Source organism: Triticum aestivum, chromosome 6B, assembly GCF_018294505.1.
Source record: "Triticum aestivum cultivar Chinese Spring chromosome 6B, IWGSC CS RefSeq v2.1, whole genome shotgun sequence".
NCBI classification, from domain to species: Eukaryota; Viridiplantae; Streptophyta; class Magnoliopsida; order Poales; family Poaceae; genus Triticum; species Triticum aestivum.
In genome coordinates this window covers 403,144,385-403,159,812 of record NC_057810.1, presented here as the reverse complement: position 1 = coordinate 403,159,812, position 15,428 = coordinate 403,144,385, and positions in this window count along the sequence as shown.

Here is a 15,428-nt window from a genome sequence, read left to right as displayed (position 1 = left end):
GGGCCCCATGGGCCCAAAGGTATAGTAGCTGCTAAAGGGTTGTATCTGTTACAGGCCATAATTTGGCCCAATATATGAAAGTCAATTAATGGACCGGATCAGATATGGGACGTAATTTGTCCCAAACTATTGCAGGTTGTTAACGGGTCGGATCTGATATGGGCCGTAAAGTGGCCCACAATATTGTAGGCTTTGAATGAGCCGTATCTAATGTGGGCCATAATTTGGTCCAGAAAATGTTAGGTTGTTAATGGGCCGGCCCATTAGATCTGACGAAATCTTGTGGGCCTTTTCCTGGGCCAGCTTTTAAACCTATATGAGCCTCTATTGGGCCATACCACGTGTTAATGTTTCATTGGGGACTCTTGTCCGATGGATGGTTGACATTTGTTCGAACGTGGAGCTGACGCGTGGATCCTCCACCGAATGAGAATTTTACACGTGAAAAATCCCCATTGGTCCGGGCTGTTAACGGGTTATCGGATCCAAACTAGAACTCGATAGCTTAACAACGACCATTAGGGTGGATGCCACATGCGGTTACCCCTGACAAAAACACTTGCATGGCGCGCCATTTATCGTCATGGAAGTGGACACTTCTGTGATGATAATTTTGGTATTTTCATGGAACACTTATATGACAAAACAGGTATGACAATCTTGATTCTCTCATAAAATCGTCATGGATGTACATGCATGACTGAAAATGTGACCTACCGTGACAAACACGTATCATCACGGAAGTGTCTTTTTGTAGTGTTATTCATGTTGGGTGCAAGTATTTTTTTTATTTTGTGTGTAGGTACTGCTAATGAGGTGTTGTGTGTTTCTCCTACTGGATTGATAACCTTGGCTGTTAACTGAGGGAAATACTTATCTCTACTATACTACATCATCCTCTCCTCTTCGAGAAAATCCCAACACAGCTCACAAGTTGCAGTGTCACACTAGAGAGGCTTTCCGGCAAGGGGTTGTCTCTTCTTCTGTGTTGTTCGCCTAGCAACCTCTTATTCTCTTGACACGCCTCCAGGATGGGTGTTATTAAAGTTGTAACTTTGGCGGTGAGCTTACACGTGACCAGACAAGCTTCACCTAATTGTCCGCCCGCTTGACACCTATTTGACAACCGACGAGCTGGTCACTGAGGTGGAGCGGTGGCAAGGCAGTAGGAGCTTGCCTGCATGGAGCTTACTAGATCTTTGCTTGCCTCCAAGTAGCTTGCCGGGAACCAAAGTCTTTGTCTTTAGTACTAAACTAGTAATTCTCAAAGACCTGTCTTGAGGTCTTCTTCGTAGTCTTGTATACCATGTCTTGAGTCTAGTTTGTAGTGGTCCTCTGGCAAGTCCTGCCGTCGAGAAGGTTGCCACTACCCGTGCAGAAGTCTAGGGTGCTAAAGGACCCCTACTTTAGTACACCAACATGCATTGTTAAAGTTTTAAATATGTTTATAAGGGCATTCAGTTGCATCACCTTGCAATTTATTCTCTTTCACCATATAAATTAACCAATGGTTTATTTCAAATACTATACCAGATAGGCCAGGACCAGCAGATATAACGTTCTCTCCTTGAACGGCCCTGCTACTCATTCCACAGCTACATGGAAAATTTGTTCTTGAAGGACTGTGGTTGCTTGCAACATGCAAAAATCATTAGTACATAAATTACTTAAAAAATTAAGACAAAGCCCAAAAGTGCTCAGCCCCCGGCAACGACACGAGAAAAAGCTTAACGACCTGCAAGTGCACAAGGTTTAGTTGTAACCTCTTCAAAGTAAGAGTATCGATCCCATAGGAAGCACATGAATCAAACTTTTGCCTCTTATAGTGAATTATGTATTTTTGTGTCTGTGGATGATTGTAGACTTAAACCAAAGTGAGGGCAGATATAAATTGTAAATGAGTATTGGAGCGAACTTTTAAAGTAAATAACATAAAAGTAGATAAGGGGCTATGACTGGAGTGACTCATGAAACAGCAGAGGAGTAAGGCGTTGTTAGGGAGTCTGGAATCCCCATTTGAATGTTTCTAGCGCACATATGCTTAGACATTGTATGGGATGGATACTTGAGCCACTGTTGATGGTTAGGCAGGGTGGTGCAGGGTGTAGTACATGTTCTACCTAAGGTCGACTTCATGCCATGCACACTACCATCATAATCTCCCTAGAGGGTCACGACTCATGATAATTAAGGATTACCCCATGGACACAACCTCTCTAAGGGTTCTCCATTATTCCCTGGTTTATTGCAAAGGATAGGAACAATAGTCTTTTTACTGTCACCTCGAATTACCTCCACATCCTAGCCCTTTACAACGACAATGATATACTTCGTGGCCATAAGGCACAAATGTTGAGTGGGATCCCTTCACAACATTCACAAACTTATTAACTAAGCATTCAATAGAGTATCTCATATCCATAATAACATTGCAGTACCAAGGTTCATCCACATCCCCGAGAACTGGGGTATCTCAAACATGGGGACAACAGTCATCATGACAAAATTGATGGCATACATGGATGAATGGTTCAAATGGTACACAAGATGATCTGGTAGGGTACTTGATGTTATAGATGATAAGGATGTGGATGATGATGATGATGATGATGATGATGATGATGATGATGATGATGATGATAGTGGCGGTGATGTTGTATCTCCCCCATGCGCGGTGAGGAATATCCCCTTCTTCTCCTTGCCAATCTTTCCTCCGAATGAACTCTAGAAGCTAGGGTGCTGCCTTCTAGATGATTTTCTGGTCTTTTTGGGCATCTGATCCCCGATCCGATTTGACAGGGTGAAAGGAGTTGATCTAGTGGTGGCGGTGGCACTCCATACAACCGCCGATATGGGCGGGCGCGAGCGTATGGAACGTCGTCTTTTTCCCTAGATGTGTGCTGGTGACTCCCTCTTTGGCCTTCTTGCTTAATTCTTCTACCGTAGGTAATCATCACTTTAAATACGTGATTCCACTACCATTTCTAAATATTTGTTCCATTATATAATAATGGTCCAAAAGACGTTACCTAAGGGATTATCAACAAAAACAGGTGCGTGAACATGGTAAAATTCCACAACACCTACTATGTAGGATCAAAATACTTAGTAAAATCATCACATAAATTGGACTTATCGCACCTCTATTCCCCGCTAGGATACGATGAAACCCCAGTAGCTGTCCTGGGGGACCCCGAAGACGCATTTTTTGGGGTTTAGCTTCATGCTGAAATTGCTAAGGTTGTCGAAGGTCTGCTGGAGGTCGCCGAGAAGGCTTCAGCCTTGTTTGAATTTGACCACAATGTCATTGATTTAGAACTTTGTGTTTACTTTGATCTATGGTTGAAACATTTCTGCATTGTCTATTGATATGTAACCCCCGCGTTCTTGAGGCCGAAAGGAATGGTGTTGTAGCAATAGGGTGTGTAGGGTGTGATGAAGGAGGTTGTCTCTTGTTCAGACTCTTTCATTTGTATCTAGTGATATCCATAGTACACGTCCAGAAAAGACAGGCGCTCATGTCTTGCCATGGATTCGATGATCTAATTGATCTTGGATAGTAGAAACGGGTCCTTGAGACATTGTTTGTTGAGGTCGGTGTAGTCGACGCACACGTATGATGTCTACTATGCAACTTTATTCTTGTAGACACATGTTGGGCCTCCAAGCGCAGAGTTTTGTAGGATAGTAGCAATTTTCCCTCAAGTGGATGACCTAAGATTTATCAATCTGTGGGAGGCGTGGGATGAAGATAGTCTCTCTCAAGCAACCCTGCAATCAAATACAAGAAATCTCTTGTGTCCCTAACACACCCAATACAATGGCAAATTGTATAGGTGCACTAGTTCAGCGAAGAGATGGTGATAAAAGTGTAATATGGATAGTAGATATGAGTTTTTGTAGTGCAAACAATAAAAAAAACAGCAATGTAGTAAATAATAAAATGGGGCAGAAACGATATTGCAATGATGGAGAATGAGGCCTAGGGTGCATACTTTCACTAGTGCAATCTCTCAACAATGCTGACATAGTTGGATCACATGATTATCCCTCAAAGTGCAATAAAGAATCACTCCCGAGTTCCTATTAGCAGAGAATAAAAGATAGAAATTGTTTGTAGGGTACGAAACCACCTCAAAGCTATTCTTTCTGATCAATCTATCCTAGAGTTCGTACTAAAATAACAGCAAGCTATTCTTTCTGATCGATCTAATCAAGAGTTTGTACTAAATAACACCATGTGATACATATCAACCAACTCTAATGTCACCTAGATACCCCAATGTCACCTCGAGTACCCATGAGTTAATTATACGATATGTATCAAACAATTTCAGGTTCATCATACTCAATCCACACAAAGAACTACAAGGAGACCCCAAAGTTTCTATCAGAGAAAAGATAATAAAAATGTGCATCAACCCCCACGCATAGATTACCCCAAAGTCACCTAGGGAATCCGCAAGTTGATGCCATAACATATATCAAGTGAATCAAAATAATACCCCATTGTCACTACGGGTATTCATATGCAAGACATATATCATGTGTTCTCGATCTGAACATTCAGTCCGCCAAGAAAAAACATCAAAGGGTAAAGACTCAATTCATCACAACAAGAATAGAGAGGGTAGAAACATCATATGATCCATCTATGTTAACAAAGCCCATCATATATCAAGATCGTGACATCTTGAGATCGCGGGAGAGAGAGATTAAACACATAGCTACTGGTACAAACCCTCAGCCCCGAGGGTGGACTACTTCCTCCTCATCGTGGTGGCCGCCGGGATGATGAAAATTGCCACCGATGATGATCTCCCCCTCCAGTAGGGTGCCGGAACAGGCTCCCGATTGGTTTTCGGTAGCTACAGTGGCTTGCGGCGGTAGAACTTCCGATCTAGGGTCTCCCTAAGGGTTTTTGGAATATTTGGGAATTTATAGGGCAAAGAGGGGGTGCGGGAGGCCACCGAGGTGGGCACAACCCACCAGGGAGCGCCTGGGGGCCCAGGCGCGTCCTGGTGGGTTGTGCCCCCTCGGGGCACCCCCCCAGGTGCTGCTCTGGCGAATTGGTAGTCTTCTCGTCCATAAAAAATCCACAAAAAATCTCGCGGTGTTTGGAGAACTTTCATTTCTGCACAAAAAACAACACCATGTAGTTCTGCTGAAAACTGCGTCAGTCTGGGTTAGTTCCATGCAAATCATACCAAAACCATATAAAATTATTGTAAACATGGCATGAATACTTCATAAATTCTAGATACATTGGAGACGTATCAGCGTACCATGTGTTGTTTTTATTCAATACCATTACTAGGTTCACCAGCCATTCCGAGTGTGCGACCTCTCTTATGAACTTGGCCGCAAGTAAGCACACTATTTCTTCTCATATCGCCATCTGTTTCTCTGTAGTGAGGTGGCACAGGGATTGTTTCACTAGCCTCGCGTCCTTGTAGAGGTTTAGGAAGTGTTCGGCTTTGCTGGTTGGCACCCCTGCATGTCGGCGGGTTTCCAGGAAAATATGTCCTAGTTGGCTCAGAGGAAGGCAAGGAGCTTTGCCTCCTGGCCCTCCGAGAGGCCTCCGCTGATGGCTACCATCTTGCTGGTATCTTCTAGGTGTAACTGGAATTTTTTAGTTTGTTTGGCCGGCTGGAACATAGGCCATGGACTTGGTTTCTGTGGGAGCTCGGCCTTCGATGGCCCTATTTGTTTTCTTATTTTGGCGATCTTGGCAGAGGCCCAGGCAGCCTCGGCGAGCTCTACATTGGCCACCTAAGCTGCATAGGCCTTTTTTGAGCTCCCTCGTATAGTAATTGTGTCGTCCGTGCCTGATATCTTCAGCTGTAGATAGGCGTAAGATGGAAAGCGATGAATTTTACGTATGCATGCTTGCCCAAAATCGCATGGTAGCCGCTCTAGAAGGAAGCGATCTTGAAATAGATGGCCTCGCTTTGGTAATTGTGCGCGTCTCTGAAAATGACCTCGAGCTCGATCTGCCCTAGGGGCAGACTGGGTGGCCCGGCACCACCAGGTGAAAACCCACGCCTGATCACCACAAACTGGACAGTGAGATCTTCATATTTTCTAGGGTATTATTGAAGATAATATTGAGGATTCTACGTCCATCCATTGGGACGCGAGAGAGGTGGTTGCCTCCCATGATTGGATCTAGTAAGAGGGCGTGCTTTACTAGAAAGACGACGTCCTTCGGGTGACCCCTGATATTGAAAGTCACCGTTTCTTGGGACCACGCAAGCTTTAAATCGGTTGCATTTTCTGCCATGTAGATCATGCGTCGTGCGAGTTTCTGGTTTTGGCGTGCATCTGCCATCGTTAATATCATGTTCAAGGAGGCCTTTAGAGCGGGCTTACGACTTCGTGGAGCCCGTACAATTTATCGCCACACAAGGTGGTCAGGGTGATCGTGGACCCCTAGGGCCTGCCCCTGCTAATCGTACATGTGGTCGATGAGGTATGAGGGCGAGATGTTAAGGAATTGCCCTATCGCATCAGCGACCAGCTCAAAAGAGCCGATCGTGAGGCATTTGGTGTGGAGGGAGCTTGCCAGCCTTTTTTGATTCTCCGCATAAGATTAGGTCTCCGATCAATGTCGCCCGTGCCTGGCACGCCAACTAACGGAGCAAAATACCATCAGATCCCTTGGTAGGGTTCATGCTGAGATTGAAAGTACCAATATGGAGTCCACACACACAAATTACCTAGTTTCGGGCCTCCGAAGAGTAATACCCTACATCCTACTTCTTGTTATTCATGGTGAGGGGATACCTCGTGCAGAGGAGTACAATGGTTTACGGGATGTCTATCGAGAGTTTAGATCTAAGACGTGATAGATGAATGAGGACCTAGACCTTCCTTTATATAGACAAGAGAGGTCTAAGGTTTACATTGGGGTAGATGAGATCGGCTTCGCCGCCCCCCTCAGACTTGGAGAGCACGAATATCGTCTCTTCCTCTTTAGGGCTTCCTTCTGATCCTGGGTCTGTTGGGCCCCGTCTATTGACCAAGACCAGGCTCCCTTATGTCTTTGCACAACATGATCAACTATGGGGCCATCGGCCCCTTTGTGGTTTGGCAAGGGGGAGGGGCACGTTGCACAAAGAGCGGAGGCCGTAGAACAGCCCGGCAGCGATGATTCAGGCAGTTTTTACCCAGGTTCGGGTCGCCATGAGGCGTAAAACCCTACTCCTGCTTTGGTGGATTGATGACGGGACTGTAGTGGAGACACAGCGCTCAAGCCCAGCAAGGTTGCCTTGGGATGAGGGCAGCTACACGTGTATGACTGTACAAGGGTCTGAATCCTTTCTAATGTTGCCTCGGTCCTCCTTTTATAGGTCAAGGGGTCACCACAATGGCAAAGCAGTCATTATGCATTGATAAGATAACAAACAATGCAATCATACCTAACTCTGTGGACAGGACAGGTGATGACCCACAAGTATAGGGGATCTATCGTAGTCCTTTTGATAAGTAAGAGTGTCGAACCCAATGAGGAGTAGAAGGAAATGACAAGCGGATTTCGGTAAGGTATTCTCTGCAAGCACTGAAATTATCGATAACAGATAGTTTTGTGATAAGGTAATTTGTAATGGGTAACAAGTAACAAGTGTAAACAAAGTGCAGCAAGGTGGCCCAATCCTTTTTGTAGCAAAGTACAAGCCCGGACAAACTCTTATATAAAGAAAAGCGCTCCCGAGGACACATGGGAATTACTGTCAAGCTCATATGATTTGCGTTCGTTACTTTGATAATTTGATATGTGGGTGGACCGGTGCTTGGGTACTGCCCTTCCTTGGACAAGCATCCCACTTATGAATAACCCCTCTCGCAAGCATCCGCCACTATGAAAGAAGAATTAAGGTAAACCTAACCATAGCATGAAACATATGGATCCAAATCAGACCCTTACGAAGCAACGCATAAACTAGGGTTTAAGCTTCTGTCACTCTAGCAACCCATCATCTACTTATTACTTCCCAATGCCTTCCTCTAGGCCCAAATCATGGTGAAGTGTCATGTAGTCTACGTTCACATAACACCACTAGAGGAGAGACAACATATATCTCATCAAAATATCGAACGACTACCAAATTCACATGATTACTTATAACAAGACTTCTCCCATGTCCTCAGGAACAAATGTAACTACTCACAAATCATATTCATGTTCATAATTAGAGGGGTATTAGTATGCATCAAGGATCTGAACATATGATCTTCCACCGAATAAACCATCTAGTATCAACTACAAGGAGTAATCAACACTACTAGCAACCGACATGTACCAATCTGAGGTTTTGAGACAAAGATCGGATACAAGAGATGAACTAGGGTTTGAGAGGAGATGGTGCTGGTGATGATGTTAATGGAGATTGACCCCCTCTAGATGAGAGGATCGATGGTGATGACGATGGCGATGATTTCCCCCTCCCGGAGGGATGTTTCCCCGGCAGAACACCTCCACCGGAGCCCTAGATTGGTCCTGCCGAGGTTCCGCCTCGAGACGGCGGCGCTTCATCCCAAAAGCTTCCTTGTGATTTTTTCCAGGCCAAAAGACACCATATAGCAGAAGATGGACGTCAGGGGCCTGCCAGGTGGCCCGCGAGGCAGGGGGCGCGCCCAGGGGGGTAGGGCACGCCCTCCACCCTCGTGGCTGGTGGGTGGCCCCCCTCTGGTGCTTTCTTTGCCCAATATTTTTAGTATATTCCAAAATATACTTTCATGGAGTTTCCGGACTTTTGGAGTTGTGCATAATTGGTCTCTAATATTTGCTCCTTTTTCAGCCCAGAATTCCAGCTGCAGGCATTCTCCCTCTCCGTGTAATATAAAATAAGAGAGAAAAGGCATAAGTATTGTGGCATAATGTGTAGTAACAACCCATAATGCAATAAATATCGATATAAAAGCATGATGCAAAATGGACGTATCAACTCCCCCAAGCTTAGACCTTGCTTGTCCTCAAGCGAAAGCCAATATCGAAAAATATGTCCACATGTTTAGAGATAGAGGTGTCGATAAAATAAAATACGGACATGAGGACATCATAATCCTCTTTAGAACAGCAACATATATATTGTCATATGATTTCTTATGCTTAAGTAACAACCTATTCACAATGTATGAATCAGAAACTTCATTGAAAACTAACAAACTATGATCTCATTCATTGAGGAAATTGCAATTTATCATAACATAGGAAAGAGTCAATATAAGAGCTTTTCAGCAAGTCCACATACTCAACTATAATTTAGTCTTTCACAATTGCTAACACTCATGCGATACTTATGGGTATGACGTTTCAATCGGACATAGAGAAAGATAGGGGCTTATAGTTTCGCCTCCTAACCTTTTAACTCAAGAGTAATGTCAACAATAATACTTTATGAAAACCTACATCCAAGAGTGTATATATATCAGGATCTTTCCAACACACAGTGCTTACCAAAGGATAAAAGTGTAAAAAGGAAAGGTGAAGATCACCATGACTCTTGTATGAGGGTGGAAGATAAAAATAAAAGATAGGCCCTTCGCAGAGGTAAGCAGAGGTTGTCATGTGCTTTTATGGTCGGATGCACAAAATCTTAATGCAAAAGAACGTCACTTTATATTGCCACTTGTGATAGGGACCTTTATTATGTAGTCCTTCGCTTTTATTTCTTCCATATCACAAGCTCGTATAAAGCTTATTTTCTTCACACTAATAGATCATACATATTTAGAGAGCAATTTTTATTGCTTGCACCGATGACAACTTACATGAAGGATCTCACTCAATCCATAGGTAGGTATGGTGGACTCTCATGGCAAAACTGGGTTTAGGGATGTTTGGAAACACAAGTAGTATCTCTACTTGGTGCAAAGAATTTTGTTAACATGAGGGGGAACGACAAGCTCAACATGTTGGATGACCCATGACAATATTACTTTTTTGGATATAAGAAAACATAACCCATTATGTTGTCTTCCTTGTCCAACATCAACTTTTTAGCATGTCATATTTTAATGAGTTCTCACAATCATAAAAGATGTCCAAGATAGTGTATTTATATGTGAATACCTCTCTTTCTTTATTACTTCCTATTAATTGCAACGATGACCAAAACTATGTTTGTCAACTCTCAACAACTTTTATTCATCATACTCTTTATATGTGAAGTCATTACTCTCCATAAGATCAATATGATATTTTTATTTCTTTTTCTTCTTTCTTTTATTCCCTCAAGATCATAGCAAGATAGCAAAGGCCCTCAACTCAAAACTACTATTTATTGTATATAGCACACGGACTCGATTACATAGATAGAGATCAAAACAAAACTCAAAGCTAGATCATACTAAAACTTTATTCTACTAGATCAAGATATAACCAAAAGGATCGAACTAAGAAAAACGATAAAGATAGAAGTGTGATGGTGAGAGGATATGATACCGGGGCACCTCCCCCAAGCTTGGCAGTTGCGAAGGGGAGTGCCCATACCCATGTATTTATGTTTCTTTCTTCGGAGGTGGTGATGATGGAGTTGTTTATGATGTAGGCTTGTCGTCCATCTTCCAAGGCATAGGCTCACCATCATAGAAGGATGAACGAGTCTCCTGGATCCTCAAATCTGCAGCTAAACTCATCCTCTTGAATCTATATTCATACTCATAGTTTTTGTTTTGCACGTCATAGATCTTGGCCTAGAGGTGCTTGATTTTCTCGTGAAGCTTGAAGATGGCCTCCCCGATGTTCTTGGCATCCAGCTTGTGGTTGTTGGTGAACTCCGCAATCATCATGTGATTGGCGTTGAGTCCGCGTTCCACCATCCCTTGGCACTTGAACACTTGTTGCTCCATTGCTTCGAGACTTGTCTCCATGCTTCCGGTCCTTCTCGGTCCCTCAACATCGCGGAGGTGCAGCACCCCCTAACGCATCTCAATGGTTTGAGGGTGTTGCAGCACCTCCTCGAGGTAAGGGTTGATGACCTTCTCGAAAAACTTGTCCTTGGGGGCGCTTGGAGACGTCATGGTGATCTAGATCTGTAAGAAAAACAACTCGAAACAAAAGTAGAGGATTTTGTCGTGGTACTGTGGTCAAAACCTTCGGGAGATTATATAATGAGTTTTTACCGACCATAAGAAGTATCGTGCAAGAAAACGGAGTCCGGAGGGCACACAAGGTGGCCATGAGGGAGGGGCGCGCCCAGGGGTAGGATGCGCCCTCCGCCCTCGTGGACGCCTTGTGTCTCTTTCAGACTACTTTTAATTTCCTAATTTTTTTAATGTTCCAAAATAGAGAAAAAAAGCTATTTGAGCAGTTTTCGAGTCGGTTCACTTACCGTACCACATACCTATTCCTTTTCGGAGTCTGAAACATTCTGGAAAGTGTCCCTTATGTACTCCTCCGGTGTTACGGTGTCAATAACATTGGTTTCAACATTTGTGGGATTACCTAAGATATAATGTTTGATTCTTTGACTGTTCACCACCTTCGAATTTGTGCCTTCGATGTTGTTGATTTTGATGGCACCGGAATGATAGACCTCCTCGATAATGTAAGGACCTTCCCATTCAGAGAGAGGTTTTCCTGCAAAAATCTTAAACGAGAGTTTTATAGCAAAACATAATCACCTACATTGAACTCACGCTTTTGTATTCTTTTGTCATGCCATCTTTGAACTTTCTCTTTAAACAATTTGGCACTCTCATAGGCCTGGGTTCTCCATTCATGAAGTGAGCTAATGTCAAATAGCCTCTTCTCACCGGCAAGTTTGAAATTATAATTGAGCTCTTTAATGGCCCAATATTCCTTATATTCTAGTTCGAGAGGTATGTGACATGCTTTCCCATAAACCATTTTATGCGGAGACATGCCCATAGGATTTTATATGCAGATCTATATGCCCATAATGAATCATCAAGTTTCTTGGACCAATTATTTCTAGCTCTATTAACAGTCTTTTGCACGATCAATTTAATCTCTCTATTACTCAATTCTACTTGACCACTAGACTGAGATGGTATGGAGATGCAATTCTATGATTAACATCGTACTTAGCAAGCATTTTTACGAAAAGCACCATGAATAAAATGTGAACCACCATCAGTCATTAAATATCAAGGGACTCCAAACCTCAGAAAAATAACTTCTTTAAGCATCTTAATAGAAGTGCTATGATCAGCACTACTAGTTGGAATAGCTTCTACCCACTTAGTAACGTAACCAACAACAAACTAAAATATGTCTATACCCATTGGATGAAGGAAAAGGTCCCATATAATCAAAGCCCCAAACATCAAATGGTTCAATAACAAGTGAACAGTTCATAGGCATTTCTTGACGTCTACTAATATTACCAATTCTTTGACATTCATCACAAGACAAGACAAACTTACAAGCATCTTTGAAAAGAGTAGGACAATAAAAACCGAATTGCAATACCTTATGTGCAGTTCTATCTCCAGCGTGGTGTCCTCGGTATGCCTCGGAGTGACACTCGCATAGGATTTGTTCCTGTTCATGCTCAGGTACACGACGTCTAATAACACCATCTACTCATTTATAAAGGTATGGGTCATCCCAAAATTAATGTCTTAAATCACAGAAACACTTTTTCTTTTGCTGGTATGTGAAACTAGGTGGTAGAAATTTAGCAACAATATAATTAGCATAATCGACATACCATGGAGTAGTACGAGAAGCATTTATGACAGTCAATTGTTCATCAGGAAAGCTATCATCAATAGGTAGTGGGTCATCAAGAACATTCTCTAACCTAGACAAGTTGTCTGCAACGGGGTTCTCAGCTCCCTTTCTATCAATAATATGCAAATAAAATTCTTGTAGCAAGAGAACCCATCTAATAAGTCTAGGTTTAGCATCTTTCTTTTCCATAATATATTTAATAGCAGCATGATCAGTGTGAACAGTTACTTTGGAATCAAGAATATAAGGTCTGAACTTATCACAAGCAAATACAACTGCTAAAAATTCTTTTTCAGTAGTAGCATAATTCCTCTAGGCATTGTCTAGAGTTTTACTAGCATATTGGATAACATTTAATTTCTTATCAACTCTTTGTTCTAGAACAGGACCTACAGCATAATCACTAGCATCGCACATAATTTCAAAGCATAAATTCCAATCAGGTGGTTGAACAATAGGTATAGAAATCAAGGCTTTCTTAAGTATTTCAAATGCTTCTACACAATCATCATCAAAAACAAAAGGAACATCTTTTTGCAGGAGATTATTCAGAGGCCTATAAATTTTAGAGAAGTCTTTAATAAACCTCCTATAGAAACCAGCATGACCAAGGAAACTTCTTATACCTTTGATATCTTTAGGATACGACATATTTTCAATAGCACTCGTGTGTGGTTTTGGTAATTGATGACACTCTCTATGGACTAATGGTTTCATTGAGTTATATTTGAAGGATTTTTCCATAGGCTCTTCTTGAAGTCCATGTGTTGGTTTCAAGGAGTTTATGAGTTGACCAAGGTGCTATTAAGGAATTATCCAAAGATTGGTTATGTTAGTGTTGAGCTTATTGCAAGCATGTCTTGAAGAAGAAGATTGTGTGATTCTTCAGGTTTACCTTCAAGACATCATCCAAATGAAGAGAGTTCGAAAGATTCAAGGTTGATCAAGACTAAGTCAAGAGTGAATCAAGTTGATCAACTCACGAAGCGTAGAAGATATACCAAGAGGGATCAAGTGATCCCATAGTATGGTAAGCATTGTCCATTGTGCTTTGTGTACTAACCCATGGTCTATGTGAGAGTTCTATGTGGGGTTAGGTATGTGTTCATGGGCTTGCATCAAGAAGAAGATAGCACTCAACCCATGGAGGATGACATCAAATCAAGGTTGTGTTGTGCAAGTTCAAGTGGATCATCACGAAGAAATCATGCTTGTAGCTTGCCGTCCATTATGTTATTAGTGGACTTGTGAAGATGTGCCAAAGAGTGGCTTACCCATAGTGGAGTATGGGGGCACAACTAGTCTTCATCGAGCGAACGCAATCAAGAAAGGTGGTCCAACTTGAGGGAGTCAAGATTGTCATCATCTATCTCAAGTGGACTTCGTGCAAGGCAAAGGTTTGCCCTTGATAGGTTTTATATTTTACCGGTCTCATGGTGATAGTTTGGAGATCAGGTTATAGGATCGATAGCCGTACTATCAAGGGGGGCTCTCAAGTGAGTACCTTGACCATATCATTCGTTGAGAGCTCAAACCATTGCATCCTTGAATCATCTTTCATGATTCTTATTTGATTTGTCTTTTGAGGTTTTGGAGCTTGTGGTTATCTCCGTGACAAGCTCTAGTACTTCGAAAACGGATTTCATATGCCTCTTCTATTGCGTTTTCGGTGTTGTAGTTTTTACCGGTCTTATTCGAGGAAGGGTTATCACCATTTTCTCTTGGGACTTTTCTAATTTCCTTATTATTGCTATTTCTATCAAGATTGTGTTATCCCTTGTCTCTAGCTTTCCAACAAACGTGGTTTCATCGAATTTAGAGTCCGTTTGCAGAAGTTGTGGTAGTTTTGGTGTTCTCAAAAGGCTGCAGCGGTACTAGCGCAGAATTGGAGCGGATGTAATTTTTTACTACCACTCCATAGCGGTACTACCGTGGCTACTACAGCGGTAGTACCGCTCTAGACCAAAAACTCATCACAAGTCCAGCGGTGGTAGGCACGGATGTATTTTTTTAGTACCGCTCGCAAGTTGTAGTACCGCTACCCCTAGCGGTACTACTGTGAGGTCGAGCGGTAGTACCGCTCTATGCGGGCTGTGAGCATAACGGTTGGATTTTTCCCCACATATAAAAGGGGGTCTTCTTCCCCAATGAACCTTATCCTTTGAGCTCGTGTTCTTCCCCCATTGTTGACCTTCTTCGAGCTTGCTATCTCTCAATCCCTCCATGGATTCTTGCTAGTTTTTGGGGCAAAAGAGAGAGGAGATCTAGATCCACATTCCCACCAATCACTTTCTCCTCTATGTGAGGGGAACCCCTTGGATCTAGATCTTGGAGTTCTTGGTGTCCTCCTTCTTGTTCTTCCTCTCATTTTCCTCCCTAGCATTAGTTGCCTTTGTGGGATTTGAGAGAGAAGGACTTGGGCACTCCGTGTGCCCTTGCCATTGCATTTGGTGCATCGGTTTGAGTTCTCCATGATGACCCACAAGTATAGGGGATCTATCGTAGTCCTTTCGATAACTAAGAGTGTCGAACCCAACGAGGAGCAGAAGTAAATGATAAGCGGTTTTTAGTAAGGTTTTCTCTGCAAGCACTAAAATAGTAGGTAATAGATAGTTTTATGATAAGATAAATAGTAACGAGCAAAAGGTAAATAAAGTAAATAAAGTGCAACAAGGTTTGAAGAAGGAGCTCCCGAGGACACATTGGGAATTATCATCAAGATAGT